Source organism: Staurois parvus, unplaced genomic scaffold, assembly GCF_062004578.1.
Source record: "Staurois parvus isolate SC_StPar_1 unplaced genomic scaffold, SC_StPar_1.0 ptg000229l, whole genome shotgun sequence".
NCBI classification, from domain to species: domain Eukaryota; kingdom Metazoa; phylum Chordata; class Amphibia; order Anura; family Ranidae; genus Staurois; species Staurois parvus.
The window spans coordinates 955,329-973,673 of record NW_028318025.1 but is presented as its reverse complement, the minus strand read 5'-3'; the positions used below and the strand labels follow the sequence as shown (position 1 = coordinate 973,673).

General features: G+C 39.0%; 1 protein-coding gene across 1 annotated transcript in view; it reads left to right on the top strand.

Annotated features, from left to right (window-relative positions):
* The window catches only part of EDIL3 (EGF like and discoidin domains 3), an 841,943-nt gene that overhangs the window by 668,699 nt on the left and 154,899 nt on the right, over nucleotides 1-18,345 (top strand). The window lies entirely within an intron of this gene.

The following is an 18,345-nucleotide window of genomic DNA, read 5'->3' as shown; positions in this document are numbered from 1 at the left end:
GGTAGGCAAGTGGTTAATGGAGTATCGTAGGCATATGGGTTCCTGTCCATTTAAACATGTGTGCATTTAAGGTGTCGTACCCTGCCTAACAAAGAAATTACAGCTTACACTCGCAACACAATGCATAGGCAAACATTAAAGAAATGCTTTTTCAAAAAAGTTTCTTAAAAATGTAACAAACATCTCCAATTCTTTGACCATTTTTTTTAAGCTAAAAAAAGAGGCTCTTCAGTGTTCCCTGGTCCATGACACTTCCCCTGGCTAGGATTAAAGAGAGAATAAAGATCCAAACGTGATATTTTTCAGCCACAGTATTACTGAATCTCACTAAGGTTTGATGGAGTCATTGAAGCAAATCATTCTGGGAGACACATCAGAATTTTCATGCTTTGCTTCTTAAAGTGGCCCTGTTACTGATAGAATGTAAGGTATAATAAAGGCTTCCTGCAATAGAAGCTTCTACATACTACAGACTCTCAGATGGGTGGTGTATATGAACTCCACCATCTTTAAAGTGGTATTAAACTCAAAAACAAAAAATGTAATATATTGCAGTTTACCAATCCTTAAATGTGGTTGTTGCATTGGGTTTATTTTTTATGCTTTTTTCCTTTACTTCCACCTGGTGTTCCTGCAAGCTCACTTTCAGGCTTAGGGTGTACTCTGGATAGAGGAGCAGCAGAAACACCTTTGGACAGCATCATCACCAATCTGGGGAAAGGATAGTGTTAGATACAATAGCATGGATGGACTTGGCTAAAAAATTGCACTCCAGCGGTTTTGCTAAACCAGTCACATAAATCATTTTTTTTTAGATAAAGATTTTACATAAATTAATATAAGCTGACCATTTTAAGTGCCCCTGTCACTGTTAAAGGGTTTGCCCCAACCCTCTAAATGCCATTTTTGTCCAGGTAACCAGGGAAAGAGGAGGCAGGAGTAGAAAAAAATTACATGCTTCACTCTTAATGTGGGTGGAACATGTAACATGTTCCAAAGGTGAACTTAGCCTTTAACAAAAGGTAAGGAAACAGTTCCTAACATGCTTTCTTTCTATAGTAAAAATTCTAAATCCCAGCGGTATTAAATAAAAGACAGCTCCATCTAAAAAAAATAAAAAATATAAAATGTATTTGGGTACAGCATTGCACAATGTATTAATTGTCAATCAAACTATCAGAGCACTGAAAACTGAAAAATGGACTGGTAATGAAGGGTTATTGCAGGCTGGTACACAAATGGGGAGCTCTACAGACTTCAACAAAGTATTTAGCTTTCGACTCTTCTAGGAATGGTGAATGCCTACAATAGTGGTTTTATCCTTCAGTCCTATGTAATTACAGGGCACAGTATTAATGTAAGGGCCAATGGGAGGAACCAATCAATACAGTGGGATTCTAGGCATTCAACAATCCTGGAGGCTGTAGCACACGAAGGCAGTGGAGTTCAGATATACCACCCACTGGAAAGGTAAGTATTCAATATAAAAGAGGGTATATTTTTTGGAAGCCCTGGAGTCACTTTAAAGCAAAACCTGTATTGATTACAACATTTGTCATCTATCCCTCATGTGTAATAACAAACATTGATCTGGCAATGTTATGGCTGCTTCATAGGTGCTGTGTTGGGTGGGAGAGGGTGGGTCCATGTTTTGTCTTCCTAGAGGAAGATGTTGTTGCATATAAATGTGCTTCAGGTGTTAGAAATCGCATGGGAGGCTTTGGAAGAGTGCTTGAATTGTGTACAGTCACATGCAAGTGCCTTCTATCACATGTTAGGGACAGATATGTAGCTTTAATATCACACCAGGGACATTTTAGTTCATTTAACAAGAAGCATTGTAACAGTAAATGCATTGCAGCAGTAAAATCAAATTATTTCTTGACAGAACTATTGTAAGTCACTAGTCACACATTGAGCTATCAAATCCTGTAAAGAACAATGCAATGGGATCACATGACAAAAGTCGGTGGGAAGTGCTGTTACTGAAAAGAGGGTTTCCAATCAGACTGATATTTTCCATTTCTCCTGAAAATCCCATCTGAAGTTCTTTTCAAAGATATTTTGATTTAGACATTTTAACCTAGTCATCACCTCTGCTTTGTGATAAAAGTCACAGAATGGAAGAAGGAATAGTAGAATACATTGACTAAACCTGATTTTGAACAAAGATCTCCAGCAGATCTCTTAGTTCATTTCTTTAGTAATTGCAATTAATCACTGCTCTACTCCTTCTCCCATAACCTTGCTCATTATTTCTCTCTTATTCTCACTTGGGTGTGGCAGTTTCTAATGCCTACATGTTAATGTGGCCCTAACCATTTTCTCTTTCATTATCATCCGACTTTAAGAAGAAACTAAATTTCAGCTCCTCTAATAAGCCCCATGGGATGTTTCATTTCAAAAACAACTCAACATAATCAGCTCTTATATTTCTCTCAGCTTTAATACCAAGTAATCAGTTTTGTCTTGGTTAAGGTAAATTGACAGTATAAAAATTAGTTAATGATTTTCTGTAATTGAAGCCAGTGCTTGCATTGGGAATAGAATGTCAGTTAAATACAGAACATTCCGGTCATTTTAGGTTTGTCTTTAAGAGTAAGGTTGGAGCTGTTTTTACAGTTTAACATTTGCACAAAATATTGTATTATCTTTTTTTATATTTTGACTTAATATTGTTTTGGCAAAACCCGTTGCGTTCAAAGGGGAGTACAAAAATATGGTGTTTTGGGCTTATAAAGGTGCAATGGGATTTAGATGGTCCCCGTGAATTACAGAAGTTTAATGCAATTATCCTTGGCCTGTTCAATTGAATACAATTTAAAAATGGGGAAATCTTGGAAATAAATCAACCCCTGTATGCTTTATTTAAGGATGATTAAATCTGCCCGAGTTCAGTTTGTGGGGGTTTGTCGAACCCTGCTTAAAATGTGCAAAAACCCAAACATAGCAACAAACAGTACTGAAGTCTATAGAGGAGGTAGTTGAATCTTGATACTATATTCTGGCCTGTCTCAAGACTAATAGGCAAGCTATTATCAAAGAAAATCATGGGGAGCTGAGCACTGCCATAGGGGACATTTAACAAAGCAAACACATTTTTGTTAAAATACCCTACAGGTTGAAAGAGGGTTAATAGGCCTAAAATAAACAATAGAAGTAACAGCCACAGTTAATCTTAAAACTATAAGAAAGTTTATTCTTTGAAAATAATGCAAAAACACTTCAAAACCACCGTTTAATTAGTAATTAAGCTTTATTGCTTTTTTGTTTATTCACAGGTTCCTATGATTAACCTTTCAGATATGTGGATGTAAAGCAATAATAGCTTCAAATAGCTCAACCAAACCACATTTAGGAAATAAAAAAAATAAACACTAAACTAAACTCAGCATTATGCATTTTAAACATTACGCATTCTATTTTATCCCATCCTTCTATTTTTCCCATAAAAAAAATACTCCTACATTTCTAAACCTGTAGCATCGTTCATATTCTCACTTAATTAGGACCAAAACGGATATCTGAAGCCATTCCTTCCAAATAAAATTTATATAAAGCTTCCCTTGTCAACTGCTGTAGTCTCAAAATCAAATTGACTTCCAATATCCATTCTTCCATTGTCAGTGGATGTGGAAAAATCCACTTTTGTGCAATCAATTGTATAGTCTAGTATGAAACCTTCAGTTTCAAGTTAATTTAATCCTCTAAATACACAAATTCCAAAATACACATATGTGGATTACATACAATATTTTATTTAAAAATAGCATTAAAATGTTGAACAACATCTTTCTATTGGGACATCTCCAGATAGGATGTGTAAAGTCTTCCAGGGCCTGTCCACATCTGATACAGTTATGTCTATCACCCAGGTCTTCACTGTAAAGTGAAAAGGTTGCTAAATGTCCAATGGAGAATAAATGAGTTTTTTAGAAGCTGATAATCAAGACAGACATAATCACTCTTTATATCTCTGACCAGTTATCCTCTTCAACACAACCGACTGTATGTCTCAAAACCAGTGCTCTTCGTATTTAAAGCGATATTTCATCAGATATTTGTTAGTTAATTAGGTATACAAAAGAAATAATAACCAGTGCAACCTGACTGCACCACATCCTCTATTACATGCATCTTATAATATCACATGATGAAATAACTTTATAGAATTATTGCAATAGAATTGCTAGAATCCTAAAACATGCATTTGTTTCCAAAGGGCAAATCCCTTCAGCTTTGCCATTTCCGTATACGTAATTGTTCTATAACCAATCTCCAAAATGTATTCAACAATTAGAAAATAGGGGCTTCACCTACGGAAAAGAAAATCCTCTTCTCTGACACTTCTAACAAATCCATCCCTCCCACACATGCTGTTATCAACTAATATAAGGGGTGGATCCATTTACATCAGACTACAGAATGTTGCACCTACAGGGCTAGAATATATCCATGGATTAATGTAGCTGCCCTTATCACTTAGATTCTGATATATATCTGTATGTAATTTGGAGAAGGGGTTCTTAATATAAGATCTGAAAAAAATCTACTTATTTTACTAAAGGTATTTTTTACAATCCACACTGGTGAATTATACAGTATGTATAATAAATTAGGCATCCAGATCCTCTTTACAAGACTGTACCTGCTAGCTATAGACAAAGGAAAAGAAAGTTACACCATGGATTACACTGCGCTAGTAATTTGGATCCACATTTAGTTAAGCATACATTTTAGGATTCCTAGAAATCATACTCCTAAGGGCTCATGTACACTGTATATTGGCTAACATAAAGTAAACCTGTGCCCAGACAAAGCACATTAAAGTATTCACACATTCTGAACAAGCAGTAAAATCACTTTAAAGCAAACCCTCATTCACCTCTGTAGCTGTAGGCATGGTTGAATTTGAGTTTTAAAAAGTTCACAACAGAGGAACTGAAATCTCAGCTTTTTTCAATAAGGGTTCATGTACACTGCAGCTGATGAACTCACGTTTAGGAGCTGTTCAGCGTTTTTTTCAGCAGCTCCTGAACTCACCCTAATGTTTTCCTATGTGCCAATGTACACATCTTCATTTACAGTCGTTTACAGGCATTTGAGTTTACAGTTGTTTTTTTGACTGCAGAAAACTTGCATTCAGCAGTCGATCTTTATCAGGAAAACGCGGCTAAACGCAGAAAATCGCGTTTATGAGCATTTGCATCTGACATTTTTTTTTTACTCTTCCAGTTCCCGATGCTGTCCAGAGCCTTTTTTCATCATGAAAAATGCATGCAAAGTGTTTTCAAGGTACTTAGATGGACAAAACACTGAAAACAGGATGTTTCTACCAAGCTTGTCACACATTGTAATGACTAATTCACACCTCAGACCTCTCCCACCCTTGGAAACAAAAGATATGTTAATGACCATTCATACCTCAAATTCCTCATGAAGACCCCCTGCCAGGTGGTCTTAATGACTCATACCTAAGCTAATTTCAACACATACTGCTGTCTCTGCTTCTACTCTCTGTGTTTTTCTGAAATAGTCTGAAATAGTTAATAATTTACCACTTTTCAGTGCATTCTGGGCATTGGGAGCTTCTCCTGTGCTTATCTTTGAAAAACACTTCTAAACGCAAATGCACACAAACGAGCATAAACGCGTTATGCAAACGCGGCTAAGCAGACATTTTTTAACCTACATTTTCCAGCAGTCCGTTTCCATTGTTCAGAAATGTCCCGTGTACATGGGGCCTAAATATTTAAAAGAGGTAAACATCTTAATTGATGCGGTAGTGCTAAGCAAGGATGATGATAAATGAATGGAAACAAGATCACTATGGCTGTAAACGTTAAAATCTTTTAAATGATCATATTTGTAGTACTGTCTGGATATCATGTACCACCTCTAAAATATATGGCCACCACCCTAATCAACATAATGGTGCAGGATGATATTTTGTTTTAAGTAAAATAGTTTTTAAACAAATTATGTTAATTGTGCATCAAATACACAAACAAATAAAAAATAGTATATTTTATGATACATTGGTGTGGTGCCTGTAAAGTCCATTTACTGCTATCCAATGTTTGTTTCTTCCCATTAAGCAAGGATGATTGTAAATAATCAATAAGTAACAATACAGACTTACTCCAATAAATAAACAGGCGTAAAACCTAAAACCAAAATGTAATATATTGCAATCTCTAGATGTGATGGCTGCATTAGTGTTCTTTTTTTTGGCTTTTTTCCCTCCTTCTTTAGCTTGTGGTCTGGCTGTTAATGCACCTGTTGCACAGGCCCAGGGACACCTTTGGGCAGCAGCATTGTCAGTCTGAGGGGAGGGGAGTGTTAGATATACTAGCAGATTTAGATACACTAACAAATTGAAACTAAACTCCAGCTCACGCTGCAGTTACACAAGCTGTTACAGCAACAGGTTTTTTTTTTAGATAAATGTTTTATATGAATAAGTAAAAGCTAATCATTGTAAGTACCTTTGTCAGCAGTAAATGGTTTGTCTCAATACTCAAATGGCTACATTTGTAAGACAGCTTGTTCTGTTGAAAAATAACAGACTTACTGGTTGGATCACCAGATGAATGTAAAGGAAAGAGAGGCTAAAAAAATAAAACAAATGCAACTATCACATCTAAGAATTGGTAAGCTGCAATATAATACATTTTTGCTTTTGGGTTTATTACCACTTTAATAATCCTGAAAATGATCAAAGGCTATAATTATAGTTATTACATTTTCCAAAGAGTGACTTGTATTACCTAAATATAAAAGAACATCATCCACATATAGTGCTAATTTATGTCTATTAGACCTCATTTAAAGCCATTGATGTTCAAGAAATGTCTGATCATTGCTGCCAATGGTTCATTAACTATTGTAATAAATAATAATAATGGAGATAGAAGGCACCCTTGAAAAATGCCACACTGTAGTAAAATTGTGGAGACAAACTATTCTAATTCTTATACAAGGACCCTGGTATAAAATTGAAATACAGTTAATAAATTTTAGTCTGAAATAAAATTTTTCTATCACTACCAACAAATAAGACCATTTATGCTATCAATCTTTAGAAATAATATAGCCTTAGTAATATTATAGCCCTAGCTCCCATATTATCTGTATTTGTATATTTTAAAAAGTGTGAAATTATATGGACCATAGATTTATTAGACAAGCTTAGCCTGATTGGGATATATTCTAGTATGTATTTGTGCAACCACGTGATATGCTAACATTGTAGCTATTAATTTAACATCTACTGTAAAAAAGAATATCAGGTTCTATGAATCTGGATGTGTTGCATCCTTAGTGGTTTCAAAATAGCCACCAATACTGCTTCATACATAGAGGCAAGTAATAAATTGAGCTCAAAAAGATGCAATATTGTGCAATAACAATGGAAAGAGGATATCCTTATGCAGCGATACCCCCGAAGGGGCTGCTTAAGTTTGTTCACTCCGCCACTCTGCCTCTCAACCCCAAGAACTGTCTCAGCCCCAACTGACACACCTGGCAATAGTGTAAGTGCAAGGACCAATGAAAAGCACACACTTTATATTAAAACACACAGATCAGCTTTACTGTAAGACCTCTATGGGAAGTAATAAACAATAACAACAGGTATACATTAGGTGAATCAAAAGAACAGCAAATACTGTGACCGAACGCAATATAGCTCACTTTTACACTCAGGCTGCTTTCAGGGCATTCCAACCGTGAATAACCCCAAGAGCAGAGGAAACACTTAAATGGCGACCTCAAAGTGGGTTTACCTCCTCTACATAGATTCGGCTCTATGATGTCCAAGCAGGAGGAGAGCAGAAAAATGACCCTCTGTTGTGTCAGACTTCTCCCTTCTAACCCTCGATACCACAAGCCCAATAGGCAATAACTGTACCCAACTGATGCTTAATAGCTACTTTCCAAGGTAAAGCTATTCCCTCACACACCATGCAATATAGAGGCCTGAATACGCATGCGCGGGCCCATATGGCACCAGTAACTTCAGTCTCTTGGTAACAGGATGAATCTTGGGGTCTTCAGCTAGCCACTTTCATTTGTGCATTTAAACTCCTTAAACACTTAAAGTATAATTGTAATCCTGTGGCAGTATTTGTATAGCAAAGCGCATACTGTGTCTGTTCAGCAGGGCCATCTACACAACCCAGTGCCTGGTGAATATGAGCAAGGTATGATGCAGTATGTGTGCAGTGTTCCTGTCATCTGCCAGTGGGAAAAATCCCTCTCACCAGATCCTGTGACTAAGGCCCAAACGATCGTCCTGGAAATGACAGGCTCCTCCGATCACCTCATGATGAGCACTTCACACTGTCAGGGTGGGCACTGTACTGTAGGCCACTTCTCTCAGTTTGGATGCTACCTTGGCTGATGCAGATCATCAAGCCTGCAGTGCACTGCCCATAAGCACTTCTTTGCCAGGTCCAATCTCTCTCCTGCCACATGCAGTCCCCCCTCCTCAGGAGAAACAAGATGGAGAGTCCTTCACTTTGCTCTCACTCAGCATTCTGGCCTTTGTAGTTTCATTGCAATATAATCCTATCAGGCCATTTCTGTTCAGGACTACATATTCCACAATGCTTTTCAGCTGCACCTCCCTGCTTGAGAAAGTCCTTGTCATTGGCTCCTTTAATGGCTCTTATGATTGGCTCTCTCTCTCTATTACAGTCTGAGAGGAGAAGTGGGCCTGAAATCCCTCAATGCTTCCTCTGTGTCAGTGCAAGAGTCAGATTACACAGGAGAGGCCAGTCAGCAGATCACAGCCATCACAGATAGGATTAATCTTTCCTGCTACACTTATAACAGGGCTTAAAATTTCGAGTCTAGACCTACTAGCCAGGCACAAACCTTACACTTCATCAGTTGCCCAACCCAACCTTGCCCAGGTCCGCCTCCAACCCCACCCCCGGACCATCCTCAAACCTTAAACCTTATGAAATTACATTTTTCTTTAGAATAAAGAGTCCAAAATATAAAACTGTACACAGTAATGTATATCCCAGCTCCCCTGTACTCCATTATAGTGACATGACATGTATACAGTAATGTATATCCCAGCTCCCCTGTACTCCATTATAGTGATATGACATGTATACAGTAATGTATATCCCATCTCCCCTGTACTCCATTATAGTGATATGACATATATACAGTAATCATTACTGTATACATGTCATTACTATAATGGAGTGCAGGGGAGATGGGATATACATTACTATATACATGTAATATCACTATAATGGAGTACAGGGGAGCTGGGATATACATTACTCTATCAATGTCATATCACTATAATGGAGTACAGGGGAGATGGGATATACATTACTGTATACATGTCATATCACTATAATGGAGTACAGGGGAGCTGGGATATACATTACTGTATACATGTCATGTCAGTATAATGGAGTGCAGGGGAGCTGGGATATACATTACTGTATACATGTCATGTCAGTATAATGGAGTGCAGGGGAGCTGGGATATACATTACTGTTTACATGTCATATCACTATAATGGAGTACAGGGGAGCTGGGATATACATTACTGAGCAATGTATATCCCAGCTTCCCTGTACTCCATTATAGTAATATGACATGTTGTATACAGTACTTACTCCGAGTCACCCGCGGCGGTGGAGAGGGTGTCTCCTCTCAGCGGAGGAGAGCGGACCTCTCCTGCACCTGTCCCCTCAGGGGCGGTGCCGCAGAAGCTGGAAACCGGAAGTTGTAAACCGGAACTCGGCTTCACAATGAGGCTTGAAGCACAGGTGCAGTTGCTCCATGCTTCATCTGTGCTCGCTGCTCACAGCTCGCCACAGAGGAATTTCTCCTCGCATTGGGCGAGCGGCTTTTTCAAGCTCTGTTTTATATACCTCTGCTGTGTTATTATTAGAGAGTGCTGCAAATGCTCTTCCCAGATCTTCCAAATTAAAAATAAAAATGTAAGTAATCTGTATCTGCCATCTCCAAAACTGTTACCTGTTTTATGTTCTAAAAAAAAATATTTTTGTCTTAAATGTATGCTTTTCAAATAATATAAATTGATATAAAATTGATTGAATTTAACTACTATACTAGAGGTAGAAGAGTATTCTATGCTGATTCCATGTTCATTTACAAAATGCTAAATTAGCAAAGAGAAGGAAAATCTAAATCAATAGAGGGTTACAGATTTAGACGGTGGGTTTTTGGCAAATAAAAGTGATATTAGGATCCATATGGTTTCTATCCCTAAGGAATTTAAAGTGTTACTAAACCCACAACACTAAAGTCTGTATATGCAGTACAGCATGCTTGTTATACTTACTGTACTTGCTGTGGAACCTAAGGGGTTAATCCTCTGCATTGTGTAAAATTGCTGTTTGCTCCTGACTTCTCTGATCCTCCACTTCTTCCAGTGCCCTCCTCTTATCTCCTGATAAGGCCTATTATGAGGATTTACTCTGCACATGCTCAGTTTGGTGTTCATTGCTAGAGAGGTTTTTTTTTTTTTCTTGAGAGCGCATGAGGAGAGAAAACTCCTACAAGCTTCAACACGTGCTCTGCTGGACACTGATATAAGTCACAAGACTGCTATATACTTCTGATGAGAAAAGGTATTTAGCAGTTTATACACTGCTCAAAAAATTAAAGGAACACTTTTTAATCAGAGTATAGCATCAAGTCAATTAAACTCCTGGGATATTGATATAGTCAGTTAAGTAGCAGAGGGGGTTGTCGATCAGTTTCAGCTGCTTTAATGTTAATGAAATTAACACAGGTGCAATAGATGGGCAATGATGAGATGACCCCCAAAACAGGAATGGTTTTACAGGTGGAGGCCACTGACATTTGTTTCCCTACTCTTCTTTTCTGACTGTTTTTCACTAGTTTTGCATTTGGCTAGGGTCAGTGTCACTACTGGTAGCATGAGGCAATACCTGGACCCTACAGAGGTTGCACAGGCAGTCCAACTCCTTCAGGATAGCACATCAATACATGTCATTGCCAGAAGGTTTGCTGTATCTCCCAGCACAGTCTCAAAAGCATGGAGGAGATTCTAGGAGAATCCAGCAATTACTCTAGGAGAGCTGGACAGGGCCATAGAAGGTCCTTAACCCATCAGCAGGGTTGATGTCTGCTCCTTTGTGTAAGAAGGAACAGGATGAGCTCTTCCAGATCCCTACAAAATGACCACCAGCAGGTCACTGGTGCGAATGTCTCTGACCAAACAATCAGGAACAGACTTCATGAGGGTAGCCTGAGGTCCCGATGTCCTCTAGTGGGCCCTGTTCTCACTGCCCGACACCATAGAGCTCCATTGGCATTTTCCATTGAACACCAGAATTGGCAGATCCACCACTGGTGCCGTGTGCTTTTCATAGATGAGAGCAGGTACACCCTGAGCACATGTGACAGACGTGAAAGGGTCTGGAGAAGCCGTGGAGAATGTTATGCTGTCTGTAACATCGTTCAGCATGACTGTTTTGGTGGTGAGTCAGTGATGGTCTGAGGAGGCATATCCATGGACGGACATACAGACATCTACAGGCTAGAGAATGGCACCCTGACTGCCATTAGGTATCAAGATGAAATCCTTGGACCCATTGTTAGACCCTACGCTGATGCAGTGGGTCCTGGGTTACTCATGGTGCATGACAATGCCCGGCCTTATGTGGCGAGAGTATGCAGGCAGTTTCCAGAGGATGAAATGAATTGATACCATTGAATGGTCCCCATGCTTGCCTGACTAAATCCAATAGAACACCTCTGGAATATCATGTTTCGGTCCATCCAACGCCTCCAGGTTGCACTTAAGACTGTCTAGGACCTCAGTGATGCCCTGGTCAAGATTTGGGAGGAAATACCCCAGGGCACCATCCGTCTTCTCATTAGGAGCATGTTTCAACATTGTCAGGCATGCATACAAGCACGTGGGGGCCATACAAACAACCATTTTGAGTTGCTGCAATGAAATTTTAGCAAAATGGACTGATTTGCTGCATCATTTTTTCACTGTGATTTTAGGAGTGTCTTTGAATTCAATCCTTTGTTGGTTGATAATTTTCATTTCCATCAAATGATGGGCATCCTTATGTTTCTAACACATTAGTCAGTCCATATCAGTATAGATATCCAGCATGATGTTTTTCCCCATTACAATACCACGTCTGGGACAGCGCTATTTATATCTCAGTGCTAAAATCCTCATAAAAGTCAGGTAAACACTGAAATTGCTGGATATCTCTGCATCCTCAATAATACAAATCCTCATGGGGAAAAGTTCTTTTCAACTTCCATATAAACTGAATCCATCCCATCCATGTGCACAAAGCTGTAACTAATGAAATCACCACTTGTGAGATACCGTCACCATCAGCCTCTCACCTGATATATATGAATACTGAATTTCGGTCTATTTATGCTCAGTGACTCTGGTGCAAGTTAATAATCGAAGTACAGTTGTGGCCAAAATTATTCAACCCCCACTGAAATTGAGTGTTTTGGCCAGTTTGACATTGCTTTTGATCATTCAGTCATCTTGCTTACATTTACATTAAAGAGGCACTTGTAGGTCAGACAAATATAACATAACAGTTATAATGAAATAACCACAAATGTCTTTTCTGTGCTCACAGCATTATCAGTTTTATTCAACCCCCAAGTGACATTCAATCTTAGTACTTAGTACAGCATCCTTTTACAGTTATAACAGCTTTTAAACGTGAAGCATAGCTTGACACAAGTGTCTTGCAGCGATCTACGGGTATCTTCGCCCATTCTTCATGGGCAAAGGCCTCCAGTTCAGTCACATTCTTAGGCTTGCGCACTGCAACTGCTTTCTTTAAGTCCCACCAGAGGTTCTCAATCGGATTTAAGTCTGGTGACTGCGATGGCCACTCCAAAATGTTCCAGCCTTTCCTCTGCAACCATGCTCTAGTGGACTTGGAGGTATGCTTGGGATCATTGTCCTGTTGAAAGGTCCAACGTCTCCCAAGCCTCAGGTGTGTGACGGACTGCATCACGTTTCCATCCAATATCTCCTGGTACTGAAGAGAATTCATGGTACCTTGCACACGCTGAAGCTTCCCTGTACCTGCAGAAGCAAAACAGCCCCAAAGCATGATTGACCCTCCACCATGCTTCACAGTAGGCAAGGTGTTCTTTTCATCATAGGCCTTGTTCTTCCTCCTCCAAACATAGCGTTGATCCATGGGCCCAAACAGTTCTAATTTTGTTTCATCAGTCCACAGAACACTATCCCACAACTTTTGTGGTTTGTCCACATGGCTTTTGGCATACTGCAGTCGACTCTTCTTATTCTTTGGAGACAGCAAGGGGGTACGCCTGGGAGTTCTGGCACGGAGGCCTTCATTACGCAGTGTGCGTCTTATTGTCTGGGCTGAAACTTCTGTACCCACATCTGACAAATCTTTTCTCAGTTCCTCAGCAGTCACACGGGGACTTCTCTCCACTCTACGCTTCAGGTAGCGCACAGCAGTCGAAGTCAGCATCTTCTTTCTGCCACGACCAGGTAGCGTTTCAACAGTGCCCTTTGCCTTGAATTTGCGAATGATGCTTCCTAAGGTGTCTCTTGGTATGTTTAACATCTTTGCAATCTTCTTATAGCCATTGCCCTTCCTGTGAAGAGAAATCACCTCTTCTCTTGTCTTCCTGGACCATTCTCTTGCCTTCACCATGTTTGTAACCACACCAGTAAATGTCTAGAAGGAGCTGAGTATCACAGTCATTTTAAAGCTGCCTAATTGGTGCTTATTATGCTTGATTGCTGCTCGGTGACATCCACAGGTGTTTTCAATACCTGATGGAAAGCACCTGTATGAACCTCTGTTCTTCAGAGTGGTAGTCTTTAAGGGGTTGAATAATTGTGGCAATGAAGAAACCACATAAGAACCATTTACTACTGTATTACATAAACAATTGATGTCATTTTAGTTGCATTTGGGTAGTTACAACGTCCTTGTAGGATTTGATTCTGAATACAATTCCAAATGTACACTATAGTCCCTAAACCCCTTTACAGCATTGGGGGTTGAATAATTTTGGCCACAACTGTATATATAAGAAAAACATATACTAACATAGTATGTAACAGTATATTCAATTTATTGTAAAATATATGTAAAAATCACACACTCACAAAGAAAGTGCACTATCCTGATGCACTGCAGATAAGAACAGTAGTCGGAAGTAAATCCTCCATAAGAATGCCGCACCTCGTAAGGACTCTCTATTATTTTGTTTTGAGCAGTGTATATACTAAAACAACTAAACTAAATTTACTAAAATAATTGCAGTTCCATGTTATGTGAGACCAGATATAGTGAATGTAAGGTCCTGGGTTTAGTAACACTTTAAAGGATATATAAACCCAAGAATAAAAATGGAATATATTGCAGCTTACTAGTCCTTAGATCAGGATTTTCCCAACAGGGTTCCATTGATCCCTAGGGTTCCTCCAGTGGTTGCTAGGGGTTCCCTGACCAATGAGCAATTTCTGCCTCTCAGATAAGCTCCTATTGACACCATTGATCTATTAAGTTTCTGTAAGGGGGTAATTCTTCCCATTGACCATCACACTAATAAATTATGAGTTGTAGATATAGTCATATTTAGCAGTGGTTCCCAGAAAGCAGAAAGTTGTTTCAGGGGTTTCTCTGTGTTGAAAAGGTTGAGAAAGACTTCCTTAGATGATGTAGCTGCATTAGTTTTTTTTCTGGCTTTTTTTTCCTTTATTTCACCTGGTGATTCTACCAGTAACACACTTCCTATCCTAGAGTGATATTGCTTGCACACTCTACAGAAGTACTCCTCCAGAACACCTCAACCTCTCCTATTTTCCATAACGCAGGGTCAGGTGTTATAAAGTCCACAGAGAGAACTTAGAACAATGTAACTTATAGCCATCAGCAAAGAGAGAGAGAGTACAGGAAATAATGAACTCTAGTGTGGCTGCAAAGTGGGTAGTCCTTAATACCGATGGCCTGTACATGCGCTTCCATGGTGCTAAGGTTTCTATGCTTGAAGCACGGTCAGTGGCAGTTCCCAGTCACTTGTTATGATTTGGAGCCAGCATGACAGGCTCCTGATCATGTGACCACTGTCACAGTCAATCACAGTGGTCAAGTTATCAAGAGGTCCTCCCTGCTTACCCCACCTTAAGATTTATATTATGCTATAGGGCCATGGTGGGCAGGCAGGAAGGGGTTAACAGGTTTTATTGTTTGTTGCACTTGTTAAATAAATATAACAAAATACTTTCAATTGTATATATAACTGATAGAAAATGGGCAAATTCGAGAAGTTTATTATTAGGGTTTACATACATTTTAGCTTTTAAAAGTTTAAAATGGCAGACAGTTCAATGGTCGTACAGAGTGGTGTTACTGCTTGTCTAGTGCAACAGGAAGTATAGTTTTTTCCATAACATTGAAGCAAAGCATTTTAGCTGGGGGATACGTTCAACCCCTTCCAGCTTTCGTGTTAGATTTTGGGAAGCAGTAAAAATTTGGCTCCTTACTGCCTGCTTTTACTGCCCCCCCCCCCCCCCCCCCGACTGCAAGTGTACTAGGCCTAAGTGGTATAGTTTGGTCACTGTGCTTTTTTTCTCCCACTACATTACTGAAAATGTTTATATTTGCAATGTTTGTGGCAGGTCTAAAAACTGTTCACACACGCATCATTAAGGTATACAGTACATGTGAATATATCATCATAACGTATATTTTCAGCATAAGAAAGATTTTCTGTAAACATTTTGTTTTTAGTAGCCTCTGGGTGAGAGAAGCAAAATACTTGAATAAAGTTCACTAAAATACCTGAAATATGGGAGTCTCTGAGACATACCCCAGGATACTGACTGTCAATCTTTAATTATTTAAAGTGGTTGTAAAGGCTCAAGGTTTTTTACCTTCATGCATTCTATGTATGAAGGTAAAAAACCTTCTTTGTGCAGCATCCCCCCCAGCACCCCCTAATACTCACCTAAGCCCCCTCCGATCCAGCGATTTGCACTGGAGTCTCGTTTATCCCAGGAGTCCCTCTTCTCATTGGCTGAGACATAAGTGGGAGCCATTGGCTCCCACTGCTGTCAATCACAGCCAGTGAGCCAATGAGAAGTAAGAGGGGCAGGGCCTTTAGAATCACTTTAATTAATTTATTAGAAAACATCACAATTTCTTGCAATTTGCAGTGAGATTTCTATTATATTCTATGTATGTGAAATAGGAAACAAAACTAGAGAAAAAGTAATGGAAGGACTACTTTAGAAATTGCACTGCAGCAAATCACACATGTTAAGACACTGACATTCACATTCATTAGATGCAATTTCAGGTGCAAATTGAATTAGAAAATGACCGGGCATTTACATGTGTTCCTGAGACTTGTGTTCTGCAGATGGAGAACAGCTCATTATGAATGAAAGCCTGTGCTGAATGATTCCATGAAAATTTGACAGGCTCTTGTGCTTGCTTGGTTTAAAGCTGAGTCCCAGCCTTACATTCAGTTTTACAGGCTTCTCTCCTGTTCTGTAAATGTCCCAGCAGAAACACATGTACGTATATCTGCAGCTCCATGGAACAAGACCCACTTCTGTGAGGTCGCATATACGTGTACACACGGTGGGAATCGGTTACAAATCCTGCAAGTACACAAAACTGTTGATCTGCCAGAAATACACTCAGCTCCTTCATCCTGTTGCCAGCTAATAACACAGAATTTTGGTAGACTGAACGGTGTCAGCCTTGCCCAGTTGTCATTTGCTAAACCACTCAAACCCTCCCAATCTCTTCTCTGGATCATAGACACTAATTATTTTGTAAAAAAACAGGCAAGTCAAAAGATAAAAAGATGGGAGGGCTAATTATGCTCTGTGAGATAACCCAATTTCTTTATGGAGCAGATAAAACAATTTAAAAAAAAAGTATTTATTTATTTATTATAGGTACTTATATAGCGCCGTCAATTTTACGCAGCACTTTACATATACATTGTACATTCACATCAGTCCCTAACCCTCAAGGGGCGTACAATCTAAGGTCCCTAACTCACATTCATACATACACATACTAGGGACAATTTCGACAGGATCCAATTAACCTACCAGCATGTCTTTGGAGTTTGAGAGGAAACCGGAGTACCCGGAGGAAACCGACACCGGCACAGAGAGAACATGCAAACTCCAGGCAGGTGCAATGTTATGTTTTAGTGTTATGATTAACAGATCAAAAGGAAGAAAACACGTGAAGGTATTTGTTAGGGTTATAATGCTCATGTGTTTGTGCTGGAAGCGTGCTCAATAGCGTGCTCACTGCACTGTTGGCAACAACTTTTGGTTTTGTTCTAATCAGGAGCTGGGAGAACTCACTTTCCCAGATTATATGATCACTGTGATTAGCCAATCACTGTGGTCACTACTGTGAAGACCTACCCCAATCACTAGAGGAAAAGTCTGCAAAAATTAAAAAAAAAGGTCTATTGTCTAGATCAGGGATTGATTGAGTTTAGTGTGTGGCAGTATACAGTAAGTGCATGTATGGCAGCCAATCATCTTCTACTATAACCTCAGCTTGTCCAATTAAGCTTTGATAAAAAAAAGAAGCTGATTGGTTTCTATGCAGAGCTACATTAGATTTTGCACTATCCAGTTTTAGTAAATCAGCTCCTTAGTGTGAGTTAGTGGCAGCATCAGGTTCAGCGCGTTTCAGGTAGGCAAAAAAAGGTATTATATGTCAGTGTTAGTATCAGTGTTAGTGTGTTTAGTTAGGAAAAAGGCATACTATTGTTTCTAGGCCCTGTGAGTATAAAGAATAAATGCTGCACACATCTGTGTGTAAAGATAGGAGTTGGAAAACTTATTTTGTGGGGATTTTTTAGTGGAAGGTCACGGTAATGGAATAAAAATATACAGCTAAAATGTAAAAAAATGATTTTTTTTTTTACTTTTTTGGGACAAAAATCAGGAGATATCTATTAACATTTACCACCAAATGAAAGCATAATATATCTTGAAACAACAAGGAACAATCCACTTGGATACACAAAGTAGTTGCTATGATGTGTATAGTTTTACTAACACCTGTCAAAGATGCAAACTTAAGATTGGGCATTAAATTGTGTTTTGACCTGGGTCATGAAGGGATTAATGAATACAGAGTTGCAATAATTGCTTGTCTTCTACATCTAGAGGTCAGCTTTAATTCTATAGGACTTCGGGTAATCATGATGTTGGTAACTTTTTTCTGTATTAGTACACATTGACAAGGTGATAACTGGTTCAGTCATCTGAGAAAGAAATCATGAGACATCAGA